The sequence below is a fragment of the Ceratotherium simum genome, chromosome 7 (genome assembly GCF_057802395.1).
Source record: "Ceratotherium simum simum isolate JZ-2026a chromosome 7, ASM5780239v1, whole genome shotgun sequence".
Classification (NCBI taxonomy): Eukaryota; Metazoa; Chordata; class Mammalia; order Perissodactyla; family Rhinocerotidae; genus Ceratotherium; species Ceratotherium simum.
Genome location: NC_141906.1, coordinates 74,587,537 through 74,601,793, shown reverse-complemented (window position 1 = coordinate 74,601,793; position 14,257 = coordinate 74,587,537). Strand labels below are relative to the sequence as shown.

The window sequence follows — 14,257 nt, the reverse complement described above, 5'->3', positions numbered from 1 at the left end:
AATAATTTGAGTCTCCATATTGAGAGTATAATGAATTTCTAGTTTTGCTCTATTTGCTTTGATTAGCCCAAGTTTGAAAAATTTTTATTTCTTCATTACGTCAAATGAAATAAAGTTAAAATAGCATGGAGGATATCCAGAGGATAGCAACACAGTCATGTAGATAACTGGAGATGTGTGATGTGTAGAAGGGAGTTTTCAGGGAGTCTTTAGACCTACCCATAATTACCTGGGGCGGAAATACCATTTTCAGTAAAATCATGGCTTCAGTAGCTAATAGGGGTGATCATTTATTATGTTTGGGACCCTGAACATTTACTCAAACTAAGTAAAACTTCAATTACTTCATCTTTAAAAAGGGAATAATACTAGCGCTTACCAGGAAGGAATACTTTGCATATCAAACAAATGACCCATTTAAAGTTCTTGACAAAGTGCTTGATATTTCATAAATCTCAATAATGTATATTGTTACTATCATCTTCATCATCATCATTGCTGTTCTTATTGATATTTGCATTATTATTAAAAAATAAAAATATGGCTCCTTTAATGCTCAAGCATCTTTGATTTTATTCTTAGTTTTCGTTTCTCCATGCATAGTGATTGTAATACAAGTTCAAAGGAAGCGGGCTAGATAGGAATATTGGACGTGTGTTATATGGAATAATGTCACTGAATATCCAAAAATTTTCACACAAAAACTAATAAATTACGTATTTCAACAAACCAAAGGCCTGCTTCTGATATGACATAATAACCTTGATTCTATTCATGAATATGTTCTACTGTCCAGAATTTTCTTTAGGGCAAATTTGACATCCTTATTCCGCAGACTGTAGATCAGGGGGTTCAGCATGGGCACAATGATGGTGTAAAACACAGAGGACACTTTTCCTTGATCCATGGAGCTCACAGATGATGGCTGCAGGTACATGAATGCAAGGGAGCCGAAGAAAACAGCAACAGCTGAGATGTGGGAACTGCATGTGTTGAAGGCTTTGGACCTGCCCTCAGTGGAGCGAATGCGGAGGATGCTGGAGAGGATGAACATGTAGGAGGCAAGGATAGTCAAAGCAGGAATCAGGATGTTAAATGCACTCAAGCCCAGAACCAATAATTCATTTATGTAGATGCTGGAACAGGATAGCTCCAAGAGTGGAAAGAGATCACAGCAATAATGGTTAATCACATTGGTTTTGCAGAAAAGGAGTCTCAACATAAAGCCTGTATGGACTGTAGATCCAATGATACCCAAACTATAAACTCCCACTGTGAGGCAGAAGCAGATGTGAGAAGACATGATGACATTGTAAAGCAAAGGGTTACAGATGGCAACATAGCGGTCATATGCCATTGTAGCCAACATGTGACACTCGGCTATACCAAAAAAGATGAAGAAATAGAGCTGAGTCATGCATTCAGGGTAGGGAATGATGTTCTTTTCTGTCATGAAATTCACCAGCATTTTGGGGGTAATGACAGAGGACTGGCAGAGATCAACGAAGGACAAGCTGCTGAGGAAATAGTACATGGGGGTGTGCAGGTGAGAACTGAGCCCAATCAGTGTGATCATGCCCAGGTTCCCCACTACCGTGACCACATAGATTCCTAGGAAGAGGAAGAAAAGTGGTAGTTGGAGTTCAGCATGATCTGTTAGCCCAGCGAGGATGAACTCAGTTACCGTGGAATGGTTTCCAGGGTCCATTATCCTCTCATAGGGTTCTAAGTTTAAAAAAGAGAAAATGAGTGTATTTGAGTGTGTGTGTGTGTATGCTCGTGTGTGTGTGTGTATATATTCTCATGTGTATGTGCATGTGAAAGGGAGAGAGAGTAACTCTCTGGAGATCATTATTTTATCCCTTATCAGAAGAGATTCGTAATGCAGGTATCTCTTGAGTCTCTTCCACTACTCAAGGGCAATCATTCTAGTTGACCCAAGGAAGAATCATAAATTCAAGAAACTTGTAATTAGGATATTTCTAATTTTTAAGAGAAACACAAATTTTTGAGTCAGTTAGTAGGAAGATTACTACTGTTATTTCTGAAAAGTCTTTTTTTCTTCCTATATTCTACATGTATATGTTACTGTCCTACATGTCAAATGGGGCAATGATTAAATTTTCATTTGTCTCAGAAGAAGAGAGTAGCAAACACTTTCTACAATTAATAAACACAGGATTCATAAATCTGTGAAAAAGTTATTTTGGTCTAAACCATTTTCCTTACTAGAATTCCAGCTCAAAATACCTGAAGCACTGGGCAACAGTCAATATCATTTCACCTGAAATTCTGCTATTCTGTATGTCCTAGGTTCCATGACTCAGCCCTATTACCTCACAAGGCAAGAATATAACATACTTATATCTCAATAACTTCTCCAAGAATAAAGTATTGTCTTCCTTTGTTTCTAATTTGAATAATCCCAGGGGAGTAATACAATGGTTTAAATTTAGGTCAAGTTTTCCACAACTGTGGCCAGACAAGCAGTAGACTGAATGGTTTACATTAATTGGACTTTATTGTTATAGTAGTGGAGGTCAGAAAACTACTCTTATTCCCAAAATATAAGAAAAATTTTGCAAGAAAAACACTAGGTGTCTTCTTATCATGTATTCTGTATGCACTGTCTATAGCATTTAAAGATGATGGAGATATGGATTAGTAGAGTACATGCAAATACAATTAGAAATTTTAGTTTAAATTCAATATTAGTCAACAATGTGATTTGTTTTCCTAAAAAAGACTAATGTATTTTTCACTTAGATTTGCAAAGAAAATGAGTAGATTCTAGAAAATGGAAATTCATATTCTCACTCAAGCAGTAGTTGGATTAACGTTTTCACTTTGGAGTACAATGCTTTATGTGACATAGAAAAACTGTACAATACAGAAAAATTGTCTAGAAATCTTACATTTTGAATAATGGCTGAGATAACTGAGGATATTTAGCTAGTAAAGCAAAAATTCATGGTGCACCTGGCAGTTGTTACCAAATGTTAAACATACTGCTATATTTAAGAAGTGTTGGACTCATTGCATATGTTTCAAGAGAGTAAAGTAAAACTAACTGCTTGAAAGTATAGGGAAAAAAATCTGGTTTTTCATCAAAGAACATTCCAACAGTCAGACATACCATGATCTTACAGCCAGAAATGTTAAAATACAGCCCGAATAGCCACTTAGCAGGTATTGTTCAAGGATGCAAGCCCTAGAAGGGTGGGTGGATTAAGTCATCTTTAGTATCTCTTTCAATTCCAATATTTCATGATTTTATAATTCTAAAGTTAGATAGTCATTTTAACTTAGATAGTCATGAATTCAAACCTTACCTCAATCACATACTTGTTGCAATCCTCTGAAAAAATGGAATGCTAATTTCTGTCTCACATAAAAACTAAATTAAATGATGCCTGCAAGGTGCTTACCAGTTCCTGGCTCTTGGTAAGAAATTAATAAAAGCCAATGTTGTCTTAATTGTAATCTATTGAGTTTCTCTCTGTTATATCTTTCAATTGCCCAACATTTTTGTTCCCATAATGGTAACCACAGTTTTAATTTTTTTTTCCTCAGCATATCTTATTGTTGTTCCTTTCCATTAATACACACAATAATACAAATATTTAGAAATTTTTTCTACTTAATACTAACCTCTTAAAACCATCAATATTTTCCATAGTATCCAAATAAAGGTCAACCAATTTCTCCATCATTCAAAGATATATATCGGACAAAAAAAAGAAAAGTTTTCTTTTTATGTCCCAACGAGTATCATATGAATTAGCTATTCCACAAAAGCGTATTTGTTAGGCTCAGTTTTGACTCATCATATTCCCTTAGCTTTTCTCTTCTTGTATTCCATCTATTCTATGAAATCTATTTAATAGTTAAGATCCTTTAGTTAAAGACTTTAATAGTAAGAGCCTCAGTTAACAAAATCATTTTCTATGTGCCTGTGAATACATTTCTTATATTTACATTAAGCACTTAATTAATTCTGTACTAATTATTATGATTTATTTACCGTTTTTTCTTCTCAACTAGACTGTCAACTCAATACGGTGTTTGGCAAAGTACCTTGCATATAGTGAGCCTCAATAAATGTGTTTAATAAAATCATTGAAGGAAGGTTAGAAAGAAGTTAACATAGACTCAATATAAGTAAACAAAGCCCTCAGACTGCCTCATTTGAAAGGAGTGAACAAAAAATATTTGCCATATTTTTATCCTGCAGGGGACAGGGAGATAACAAAGGAGCCTGTGCTCATCAGAGACTGCGAATAGTAGAATGAGGACAGGTGAAGATGGGTAAATAGCTATGTGCATCTCTGTGTACACTGGGAGGGAGCTAGAACAGAAGACTAAGATTTTAATAGTCAAGGACTGAGATTCAGACATACCCCTCCTTCTTCCCAGAGAGTTCAGTGCTTTGTTTTTTCTCCTCCACTGCTCTGGAGGAAAAAATGAACTGAAAATGCTAGGGGATAGTTCTGAGTACTAACCTTGCAGTACTCCTTCATGCTAAGGGGGTCATACGCTAAAAGCCTCCTTTGGAAAATATTTTGAGTCACAGGCCTTGATCTCGTATGAAGCCAATGCCCAAAGCCATCTGGTCCTCCACAAAGGCTGGTTATTATGATATGATGATTTTATACTCTGGTTTAGATACTGAGAACCTGATTAGGAACAAACAGTGATAACGACTTCCCACTAGAATCTTATCCCACAAGTATCAACTCTTGGGAAAAGAAACAATTAGAATTTCCCTTTTCCCCCATTGGTTCTCAAGTGTCTAATAGTGTCATATAGATGTGATTCATTGTTCTTGTTAGATTATGGATTAGAAACAAGGATGTAATAGATAGTGTTAGAGCTCCAGTGAATTTGATGCCAAGCCATTGAAAAATGCCAAATTTTAGGAAATTTTTAAGACATACACTAAAGAAGTTTTCAAAAGTTATTTGTTACATGAGAAGAGTAAAAATCAGGGAAAATAATCTTACATTGTAAGATTTGTGTGTAAGATTTGAAAGTTTTAATTTTCATTGACCTCTACTGACTGTATTTAGATATCATGATGTACTCATAAGACAGTAATACCTGGAATATTTTAACAAGGGGGCTGATTGAAGGCATCTGCTATATATTGCCATAAACCCATAAGGAATTCCTAACAAGACTAACAAGGAGATGATAATTTTATTTTCCTCTAAAATTGAAAGAGAAATAATGAGGAACAAGAGAATTATATGTGTTACAGAGATTATTTTAGTTCCATATGAATATTAAATTATTTTTTTTTGAAATTAAAATTGTATTAAATGTGTTTATTCAAAATATTCATTAAATGTTTTATCATTTTTGGAAATAATTAAAATAAATGTTCTTAATCAAATTTATCTTGAAATGCTTTAAATTATTGTTTGATATGGGAATTTAATATTTTTTGTAAAGGAATTTTTACAAATTACTGTGAAAAGGGCAAAAACTAAATAGAATAATTCATAATCCCTATGGAAAATGTTGCTCATCAATAATTATCAAACCTTAGAACAAGAAAAATGGTATAGTGCAAGACAAATTTTTCTTTTTTTTTTTTTCTTTTTGTGAAGCAGATTCAATCTGAGCTAACATCAATTGCCAATCTTCCTCTTTTTTTGCTTAAGGAAGATCAGCCCTGAGCTAACATCCATGCCAATCTTCCTCTAGTTTGTATGTGGGTCACCACCACAGCATGGCTTGATGAGTAGTGTAGGTCTGCACCCGAGATCTGAATCAGTGAACCTGGACCGTTGAAGTGGAGTGCACTGAACTGAGCTACTGTCTTGACATGAGTACAGCCATGTTTGGCCGCTCCATTAACCTACAGCCACCAGCATAAAAAATAACAACAATAAACAAACACATAGGGACAGAGATTGGATTGGTGGTTACCAGAGGGGAAGGGGGGAGGGAGGAGGGTGAAAAGGATAATTCAGTACGTGTGTGGTGATGGGTTGTAATTAGTATTTTGGTGGTGAACATAATGTAATCTATGCAGAAATAGAAATACAATGATGTACACCTGAAATTTTTACAATGTTATAAACCAATGTTACTGCAATAAACAAAAAATTAAAAAATAAAATATATTAAAATTAAAAAAAAAAGAACTAGAGAAAAAAAATAAAAAGAAATATAAAAGCTGCTTTCTGCATGGTGGGAACTGGCCCTTCTCACATGGAGATAGTTGCAATGCGTAAAAATTTCAATGCCTTTTGGCGCCGCAGCCTGGGGCAGACTGGCCACCTGTGCCGGGCTGGGACAATAAGCAAGGTAAACAATGCACGTACACAACTACTGGGCTGGGACAACAGCCGGCGGCTGGGGGGGAGGGGGCGCGGCTCAGTGCAGTGCAGGTACGCCACCGATAACCATTTGTGCATGGGAGCACTAGATGCTTGCTCTGAAAAAAGCTCTGTAACTGCTTATTCTGGAAATTATTGATGCTATAAAAAAACTGGAGACTGAGACTTGGTGAGAGTTCCACCTGTGGAAGGGACGCCTTGCCCAGGACGTGTGATCCTTGCCCAGCCATGTCGATTGACAGGACTCTCCCAGCAGTGGGGCGTGGATGTTGTGAGTAATTGATTTATTGTAAAGTAATTGATCTGATGTGTTCTCTTTTCGGTCAACCTGGTGTTTCTCTTTCCGGTTGATTTGTGTCATTTCCCTTCAGTCGATCTGGTGTTTCCCTTTCCGATCGGTCTGCTGTTTTTCCCTCTTATTATATGACCTATTCGAATCTGCTGCTATCTCAGCTGATGTGGATGTTTTCCCTTTCCAGTCGAGCTGGTGTTTTTTCCCTCTTATTATTTGACGTATTTGGATCTGTTTGCGGACTATCGCTTTTACTATCCTCTATATAATAAAATATACCTTCAGTCCATTAGTTTGGAGTGGAAAGTTTCTTTTACGTCTGCAATCGAATCCCCAAACCTCTCATAATTGGCGCTGTGAGCAGGATTCGGTTAAGGAGATGCCTTTCTTATTCAAACGAAAGGCAACTGAAGTCAAGGTGGAGGAGATCCCAGGATGGGAGGACCCTCCCATTTGCACTCTGGCTGGGGAGTGGGCTCGTAGGTCAGGGTTATGTAAATCTTGGGATATTCATCTGTGACCATTTGAACCGTTGGATGTGACCAAAGCTTTGCAGACAGTGAAAAGAAAAAAGAAAGATGATGTTTCTTTTTTGACACGACGAGGTTGGTGTTTGTTGACTACTTATCGTTGGGCTATAGAAGATAGGGATAAGATACAGAGAGAGAAGGTACTCTTGGAGAAAGAAGTTTCAGATTTACAGTTTCAATTGGCTATGATTCAGTGTCAATATCATACACTGGGAGATCAGGCTCGCAACTACCAAGCTATAGCAGAGAAGGCTGCTGTCAAAATGGCCAAATATAAATATAGAAAGAGGAAAGAAAAGATAAATAAATGAAAAGTTCATATGGCCATAGCATCAGCCGGCCCTAAATGGGACCCTGACGTATGGGATGGTAATATCTGGGACAATAATTCTGAAGAAACTAATTATGAGGAAGAAAAAAAACTGCCCAAACGCACAGAGGCACGTCCTTTTCACAGTCGGCAGATGGAAATGGATGGTGATTATCTTGTAAGAAAGGATATGATTGAGGATTTTACCCTACAAGAAATTTCTGATATCTTAGCCTGGGCTACACAAAAGCCTGGAGAAGCTGTTATAACCTGGCTTATTCGCCTATATGATATGAGTGCCACAGGAATTAATCTGGATGCAGGAGATGGTTTTAAATTTATAATTTTGTCCAACAATTCAGTAATACGGGGAGCTTTCAGGGATTGGAGCATGAATTCTCACCCCCCAAATGATCGTGGACAAGACACTGATGGTGCAACTTTATTGGCTCTTGCAGTAAAAGGAGCTCAAGATAAATACCCCACGGAGGATATGTGGCCGGACACTAATACACCGTGATACACTTTAAAAGATTGTGTCCAAAAGATGAGAGAAGAAACCATGAAATGGGCTGTGTTTTTGGGGTGTGATGAAGCTTTAAATGAAATGACTTTAAGTGTCCAGGTGCGAAACAAGTTGATAAAAACTGTACCTCCGGCATATAAACAAATAATTACAATCCTTCTCATGAATGAAACAGAAAACCCTATACTTGCAGACAAGATTATGCAGCTGGGAGACTTAGGAGACTGGCAGATAACTGAAAACTCTCCAGGAAGGGAAAAAAGAGAAACATTCTCTAAAAAGGATAAAATGACTCAAGGTGATATGTTTTTGGCTCTACTCCGGGCAGGAGTACCCAAAGATCAGATTGATGGAGTTGACACTAAAGAATTATGGAAACTATATATAAAAAAAAAAGGGCTAAATGTAAAACAAGTAAATAAAAGGGACAATATAGAGAATGCTTCCAACCCAGTGCCTACTGTACCTAGTGTACTGCCTCCTCCCTCGGATCCTCTTCTTGCTGACTTACGTGATTAAAGGGAAGACCAAACCTCTGTATTGATTAATGCCACTATAAGAAAAGATATTAGACCACATGTACCAATTAAAATATTTTGGAAGAATGGATCTACAACTAGTGTGCAGGCACTTGTAGATACAGGGGCAGAGGCCACCCTTATCTATGGGAATCCAAATAAGTTTCAAGGTACATCAATTCTGATAACTGGATTGGGAAGAAAAGAAATCCAGGCAGTCACCACTAATCTTTCTATCCAAATTGGGCAACTACCCCGGCGCACATATCTAGTCATGATTGTGCCCATACCAGAATATATAATTGGGATTGATATTCTAAAAGGATTGACATTAAATTTGGCTGATGGACGATACCTGTTTGCTGTCAGAGCTTTGTCTTTTCATATTAATGCTATAATTGTGGGATGTTTGCATCGTAAAGTAAAAATTCCACCTGCCACGCAAGTGGTCAATCAAAGACAATATCATATCCCTGGAGGACAGCAAGAAATATCTGAGACCATAGAAAATTATTTGGCTGTAAAAGTCCTTCACAGAGTAACTACAGCCTGGAATAATCCTATCTGGCCTATTAAAAAAGGTGATGGGACATGGAGAATGACTGTAGATTACAGAGAGCTAAACAAAGTGACTCTGGCTATTCAAGCTGCCGTCCCTGATTTGATTACTCTTATAGAAAGAGTGCAATGTTATCCAGGCGCTTGGTATGCGGTCATAGACTTGGCTAATGCCTTTTTCACCATACCTATACCTAAAAGTGTCCAAGAACAGTTTACTTTCACATGGCTGGGACAACAATATACCTTTACTAGACTTCCTCAGGGATATGTGCCTAGTCCCACTATCTGCCATCGACAGGTTGCTGAAACCTTGGCAAAGATACCTGCTCCCAATGATGTCCAAATAGTACATTATATAGATGATATTATAATCCAAGAAAATGAAAAAAAAAAGGATACAACAACAGTTAGAAAAAGTAATAGACACACTTGAGGAGGATGGATGGAAGTATAATCCAGCTAAAATTCAGGGACCAAGTTCAAATGTTAAATTTTTGAGAATATTTTGAAATAATAGAAAACAAAAAATTTTACCTAAAGCTAGACAAAAGATATTGGATTCTGCAGCACCTCATAACAAAAAGGAAGCACAAAAATTTATTGGATTATTTGGATTTTGGAGGGCACATATTCCACATTTAAGTAGGCTCCTTGCACCTTTATATAAAGTTACCAGGAAAAAATATAAATTTAAATGGGGAACGAAACAAAAAAAAAGCTTTTGAAGCAGCCAAGCATGCTCTTCAGACTGCTTTAGACCTATGGCCAATTAAACTGGGACCCATTAAATTACAGGTAGATGTCATTGATCAATATGCCAGCTGGAGTTTATGGCAAAAACAAGGTGCCCGACGTTATCCTCTGGGATTTTGGAGTTGCAAACTTCCTTGTTCCAGTGAAAGATGTGGTCCTTTTGAAAAACAGTTGTTAGCCTGCTATTGGGCTCTAATAGACTCAGAAAGCCTTACCCTGGGACATGAGGTAATTATGCGATCCCAAATACCCATTATGCAATGGATTCACAGCACTCCTGTTACTCATAAAATTGGACATGCACAAGAATTTAACATTATCAAATGAAAATGGTGTATTCAGGATTGGGCCAAACCTGGCTCAAAGGGGATGTCTCTATTACATAAACAAGTATCTCAATATAGCAGCGACCCGACTATGTCACCTAAGACTGATATAACAGAATCTCCTGTTAAATGGGGTGTCTCATATGATCAATTGACAAAAACAGCAAAAACATACCTGGTTTACAGTTGGTTCTGCCAAAATGATATCGAGCTCACAGAAATGGAAAGCAGTTGCCTATAACCCACCCACCCAGCAAACAATTGTCACCACTGGAGATAATATGAGTAGCCAATATGCTAAAAACTTTATGCGATGTATCAGACACTTCAACAAGAACAGGGGCAACAATGTCATATATATACTGATTCATGGGCAGTGGCACAAGGTCTGGCAACGTGGATGCCACAATGGAAAAAACAGGACTGGAAAATTAATAATAAAAAAATATGGAAAAAATATTATGGGAAGACATATGGTTATAATGTCAAACCACAATTGTTACTGTATTTCATGTAGATGCTCACAGTTTAATTTCTGCAAAATGAAAGCATAATTCTCATGCTGATCAGCTGGTGCAAATTCGTGCAACGCACAATCTAGGTTTAGCACGATGGGTCCAAGAGAAGAGTGGACACTTGGGAAAACAAGCTTCATACAGGTGGGCACAACAAAGGAGAATCCTTGTCACCCATGATGATATTGCCACTGTACCACAACAGTGTCAGTTATGTCAACAGTTAAATAAACGGGGAGTTCCATACCCTTACCAAGGTCATATCCAAAAGGGATTATTTCCCGCCCATACCTGGCAAATAGATTTTATTGGACCCTTGCCAAATTCTTGTGGATATACTTATGCCTGCACTGCTGTTAATACATATTCTGGTTATTTATTAGCTATGCCGGCTAAAGTAGCCACCCAAGAGAGTGCCATAAAATTATTAAATACAATTAAGTTATATTATAAAACACCAAGACAGATTCAGAGTGACAACGGTTCCCACTTTACAGGTAAGTTGATTCAAACTTACACAAAGGAAAATCATATAGAATGGATTTATCATATACCTTATTACCCCCAAGCTGCAGGCCTCATAGAACGAATGAATGAATTGCTTGAACAACAATTGAGGAAACACGGTCATGGCTCATTAAAGGGGTGGCACAACCATCTAAGTACTGCTCTAAATATGTTAAATAACAGGCCACTAGGCCCTAATGAGATTCCTTTGTCAAGATTATTACCAGCAAAGATTACAGAAGTGGCAGCCGCCACCCATGAGTTTATGACCTTAATATATTGGCCATTGACTCAATCTGCTAAACCACCTTTTCATGCCACGGCCGAAGCGGCTGGTTTGGATTTATCTACTGTTTATTCTATTCAATTGCCCCCTAAGAAGCAGTCTATAGTCCCTACTGGGATAGGGGTACAATTTCCCAAAAACACCTTTGGTTTGTTAAAAGGACGCTCTGGACTGGCAGCAAAAGGTATTGATGTACTAGGAGGAGTCATTGATCCAGATTACCAAGAAAAAATAAAATTTATATTATATAATAGTAGTGACACAGTACTAACTATAGAGTCTGGGGAACAAGTGGGACAATTACTGGTGCTTCGCTTCCTGACTCCAAATGTGTCACAAGGACAACCTCCAAGTAAATTAACTAAAAGAGGAATGCAAGGATTTTGGTCTACAGGTGGATGGAAACCTGGAGCAAGTGTGGGTGACACACCCACCCAATGCGGCTCCCCGTGCAGCAGAAGTAGTGGCCCAAGGGCCCACTGCAACCCTTATAGTTATATATCCAGGAAATAAACAATTATATCATGTTCCTAAAAATTCTGTTTCTTTGCGAGAACAGATATTCCTGCTGTGCTCGCTATGCTGTGCTGCACCTCCATGTCTGCTGCAGACCTCCACACCAACCAACGTCTCCGTAGGACTACCTTTGACCCTGCACTGCTGGACCAACTGCTCTACACCAGTGGGACCTATAACCTGGACTATGAATGGCCGAGAAATTTGGTCTCAGAAACATCAAGCAACTTCTCGGTATAAGCCTATATCTCATCAATCACATAAAACTAATTATAATTTCTCTATTGCCCTGCCTTCTGTTACCCTCCGTGATGGCGGCTGGTATTCTTGTATCACATGGAAAAAGGGGAATCCAGATTCCCCATTTCTTAAAGAAACTCGATTTGTTAGCATCCTTCCTAATGCCACTACTCCCCTTAAAAACACTAATCTGTGGTTACATTTAGCTCATACAGTTCTAAATGAAGCTACTTTTTGTCTTAGAAACAGTAATAATCCTTCCGGACTTCTGCAAGCTAGTTTGTTAGGCGTAGATGTTACTTTATCTAATGTGTCACATGTTAAAGTCTGTTTAACTGTTTCTTCCTCTTTAGTATCTATGCCTATATCAGGAGTGACTTCTACCACATGTTATTGTGTTAATTGTACATATATTCCATTCTATTACAATAAGACTATCCCTGTTACTATTCCTACTCCCTCACGACTACCTGTTGGATATTTCTGGTTATGTAATAATACTGCATACTCACACATTCCAACTGACACATCTGTTGCCTGTGGTATTGGCCCAATAGTTCCTCTTATAGGTGCTTTCCCTATCAAAAATTCCCGAGTAAGACGAGCACTCGCTACAGATTGTGACCCTCATGTTAACCTTCTTCCCATCTCTACTGTGGCAACGCTGGCCGCCCTCCTACTACCTGATCCTGGCTTGATTGTAGACAACCATCGTCAAATTAAACACCTTTTCTTCTTGTTGACACATATAATAAATGATACTGTTAGAGCCTTCTTAGCCATATCTCAGGAATTACAGGAACTACGTAGAGAGACTCTTATACAACGAGCCACTCGAGACTATTTGTTTCTTCTTCATCAAACACCTTGCACTAAAATACCGGGTATATGCTGTTTCAATATATCAGATCAAACTAATATTATCTTTAATGTTATACATGATTTACAAGATCAAGTTAATAATATTTCATATTCTAAGGAATTATTTGATTGATTACCTTGGGGTTTGAGTCCTTTATTGCGAGATAATTTTATAATTATTATAGTCATTAAATTTTAGGTTCCTGGATATGCCTTGTGTACTTGTGTACAAAGTCCATGGTCTGTGCATATGATGTCTTATGGTTAATGGAGACGGCCACGGCCAAAAATGTCTTGACATGAGTACAGCCACGTTTGGCCGCTCCATTAACCTCCAGCCACCAGCACAAAAAGAAATATAAAAGCTGCTTTCTACATAGTGGGAACTGGCCCTTCTCCCATGGAGATAGTTGCAATGTGTAAAAATTTCAAGGCCTTTCGGGCGCCGCAGTGTGGGGCAGACTGGCCATCTGTGCCAGGCTGGGACAATAAGCAAGGTAAATAATACACATGCACAACTACTGGGCTGGGACGACTGCCGGAGTGGGGCTCAGTGCACGTATGCCACTGATAACCATTTATGCATGGGAACACTAGATGCTTGCTCTGAAAAAAGCTCTGTAACTGCTTATTCTGGAAATTATTAATGCTATAAAAAACTGCTGGAGACTGAGACTTGGTGAGAGTTCCACCTGTGGAAGGTACACCTTGCCCAGGACATGTGATCCTTGCCCAGCCATGTCGATTGACAGGACTCACCCGGCAGTGGGGCGTGGCTGTTGTAAATAATTGATTTCTTATAAAATAATTGATCTAATATGTTCTCTTTTCGGTCAACCTGATGTTTCTCTTTCCAGCTGATTTGTGTCATTTCCCTTCAGTCGATCTGGTGTTTCCCTTTCTGATCGATCTGGTGCTTTTCTCTCTTATTATATGACCTATTCGAATCTGCTGCTATCTCAGCCGATGTGGATGTTTTCCCTTTCCAGTCGAGCTGGTGTTTTTTCCCTCTTATTATTTGACGTATTTGGATCTGTTTGCGGACTATCGCCTTTACTATCCTCTATATAATAAAATATACCTTCGGTCCATTTGTTTGGAGTGGAAAGTTTCTTTTATGTCTCCGATCAAATCCCCAAACCTCTCATAACTACTACTACACCACAGGA

At 38.1% G+C, this 14,257-nt stretch overlaps 1 pseudogene; it reads right to left on the bottom strand.

The window, feature by feature from the left end:
* Positions 1-768: 768 nt before the first annotated feature.
* LOC101400763 (olfactory receptor 8G3-like) lies at positions 769-1,708 on the bottom strand (annotated as a pseudogene).
* Positions 1,709-14,257: the final 12,549 nt, after the last annotated feature.